General features: G+C 34.5%; 1 pseudogene; it reads left to right on the top strand.

The window, feature by feature from the left end:
- The first annotated feature begins 681 nt into the window (after positions 1 to 681).
- On the top strand, positions 682 to 2,594 carry LOC110330306 (annotated as a pseudogene).
- Positions 2,595 to 3,523: the final 929 nt, after the last annotated feature.

Genomic DNA, 3,523 nt, shown 5'->3' with positions numbered 1-3,523 from the left:
TGATTCATTTTACAAAAAAAAAAAAAAAAAAAAAGTTTTCTTAAATTAACCCTATTAACATAACTGTTTAAAAAAAATCACTGCATTTTTATTCCATACACTCAGCCAACAAATGAAAGATGAAAGCAGTCAGTCATGTCAAATCTGCAACAAATAATTTACATGTGGACTGAATGGACTGAATTAACAAGTCTTTACTCATTTTTTGATGGACAAATCTGTAGATTATAACATACTGACAACATGTTTATAAAAATCATTAAAATTTAAAAGACATTGGCAAGATTCATAAAGCAAGATAACCAAATTATATTACCTTTATAAAATATTGGCTTTCAGAATTTCTTAGAAAATATGCACAAATATCACTGCTAAGACCTGCACACTCCTTGTAGGTTTTTAAGTAAGAGCACATGCCTTGGACCTTGAGCTCTCTAACTGGATAGCAGAAAGATTATGTTCTCAAAGCACTAAAGGTAAGCCCAGGTTAGAGAACCTCCTTAATCTAAGTCATCTCCCTCTGAAGAATATGAGGATGTGCGACATCACTTAACAAAACCATTTGTTCACTGTGAAGGTGCAAAACCAATTCTCAGGGACACTGGCTGGATATTCTAAATAATTTTCTAAAGCTGTGAGTTTGACAGCTAAGTATCTTTCACCCTCTTTTAATGAGGGACCATGGATAATTTGGATGTAGACCCTGAAATTAACTTTTTCTAAGAGAAATAACTTAATTTCAGGCCAGGACCAGTTGAACTAACATGCAGTTTCTATATTAGTCATGTAGTAGGCTTATGTACAAGGTTCCTCTGTTCATAGCAGCATTCTTATGTCAGTTCTGGAGACACTGAGATAAGAATAATTAATATTTGCTGTGGAGAGCTCTTGGTGACTCTTCAGGGGTATCACCAAGAATATTTGACATTGGGCTAGGAAAAGAAAGTAGGCTCAGGATAAATATGGCTGAGGAATGTGTTCCTTGTGTCTTGATCATCTTGATAATTCCCTGGATATATTGACCACATTTGTTTAATGATTTGTTTCTTGACCTAGAACTGACCCTATTCTTTGCATGTACTTAGAGTGGTATAAAAGCCGCTTGGGAAAAATTTACCTTGTTTCAGTGCTTGCCGGAGTCATGATATAGTGATGTCTAATTTGTCTCTGGTTTTGTTGTTGTTGTTGTTGGATTGTTGTTGTTTGTATTGTTGTTTTAAAATATTTAGGAAGTGGTTGCAGACTTCGGAATCCTCCCTTGGGGTTGAGAATTCATCCCCAGTCATATGAGACATACCTACATTCTGTAGATAAGGAGGAGTTTTTGGTTTATTTGTCTGTTTGTTTTTATAGCTTTGTCTATGTGGTCAGTACTACACTGCCAGAGTTTATGAGAAGTATGCAGGTGGAGACAGAAGCAATAGACTTCTGACAAATCTTATTTTCCATGTGATCTTATCCTGTTAGGAGGCTAGCATGCAACTTACTATGGTGGAATGGTAACTCATCCAAGGGAACTATGTGAGCAATAGGTTTCCTGCCATGCAATAGTATTGTAAAATGGATTCATTTTACTCATTTACTATGTTACAAGCAATTTTTGTATACCCAGTTGAAACCATACCCAGAACATTACGCAATGGGAGGTAACAGACTATATGTTGGGAGATAAAAATTTCTGTATTCCTACAAGCTTTCCTCTGTAAACGAATTACAATTGTACTTAACATGTCTGACCATTAATTTTTATATTTTATTCACCTTTAACAGTTTAAAATATGTTAGTAACCTTCTGTAGGATTTTACAGATTTTAGGTGAAAGCAGGCACTGAGTTGGTCAGAGTAGGGTTGACATTTTTCTACCAGATCAGCTTATCTCATTCCTTCTTTTCCATTACCCATGGCACATGGAAAGTTGGGGTGACATCTGCCTCCAGGGTGGTGGTGGTAGTGGCCACTGCAGTGATATGTTCATCATGCATCCCAAACTTAATTGCTTATTGAAGTTTCTGCTGATTTGTAAATTTGCCTCCTCCTTAGATTTATGGATGATATATGCACTCATACGCTGGAGCTACATCAGCATAATTAGTGTGGATTTCAAGATACGAACTATAGAATTAGACAGGACAACAACAAAAAGAAAAAGCTTCAGTTATGGAGCATAGCAAGCCAGGAAAGGTTTCAATCAATCAGCTCCAATTATTATAGCGGATCCTATGGCTTTGTAGTTGTGTATGATAGGACAGATCAGGAGTTCTTCGATAGCACTAAACAGTGGTTACAGGTGATTGGTATGCCAGTGAAAATGTCAACAAGTTCTTGGTAGGGAACAAAGAAATTAGTAGACTGTATAACAGCAATGGATTTGAATTTTGCCTGTGAATTACTTTTTTGTTTTTTTTTTGTTTTTTTTGTTTTTTTTTTTTTTTTGTTTTGTTTTGTAAACCAGTGCTAAGAAAGAAATAAACATTGAATGGTATTTCATGATTGCAGTTGAGATTAAAAATCAGATGGGCCCTGGAGCAATAGCTGGTGAAGAGAAGTGCCAAGATAAAGTCCAGAGCAAGCAGTCACATGGAATTTGCTGCTAAAATCCACCTTCTTCATATTCTCATAGCAAATTCAATACACTGTCTGAACCCAAGTGAGCAAACAAAATTGTGTGAACTGTAGTGTGTAGAACCGCACTACAACAGATTTGTACCATTTCTGCAAATTCAGGGATTATAGATATTCATTAATGACTTCTTTTCACCCTTGACTCAATACAGCTAACTTTATTTCGTGTAGTGATTTAAACTTTTGTGAACTGGTTTATAAAATATGTGTAATCCTTGTTTTCCAGATATCAGATCAATCCCCATGGTTAGTTACAATATATTTTGTTTAATGTTTATATTGGAATATTCAGATGTTAGATTTAGTTTGTGAAGATGAAGTTTGTATCAAACAGCATAAAGTGTCTGTCAGTTTCCAGGCCTGAAGTTTAGTGAGTCCTTACATGGAAGATCTGCTTTGCTAGTTATTTCTAGTAGAGTTATAAATGGAAAGATTATACTGTCTGATTAATAGTTTCTTCATAATTAGTGGCTGCAGAATATTGTAATTTGTCAACACTGTGTAACAAAACTGAAGATATGTTTAATACATATTTATACTCGTGGAATTAAAAAAATAGGCTTTTGCAATTTTATCAGTGTTAAGTTTGAGTTAAAGGTTCTTTATAAATAAATTTTAAATAGTATAGTCCATAGGTAGAAATCTTATTTCTTGATCCTTTTATAATATACTAAAAAAAAATGCCAGGATTTTATGACTCAGTTTTAAAATCATCAACACTGGAAACCTGGTTCTGTGTCCTTTTTGTAATGAAAGAAATATACAATAGTAAGTAGAGGACAAAGTGGGTTATTTTTATTTGGGTGCTGTTTTAGTTGACTTACACTAAGTGGTCACCTTAATCAAAAATGTGGTAAAGTCACAAGCCATGCCCTTTTTAAAACTTTAGTAAAGCTGGTGT

This window comes from Mus pahari, chromosome 13, assembly GCF_900095145.1.
Source record: "Mus pahari chromosome 13, PAHARI_EIJ_v1.1, whole genome shotgun sequence".
NCBI lineage: Eukaryota > Metazoa > Chordata > Mammalia > Rodentia > Muridae > Mus > Mus pahari.
The sequence above is the reverse complement of the archived record's forward strand: the minus strand, read 5'-3'. Positions and strand labels throughout refer to the sequence as shown.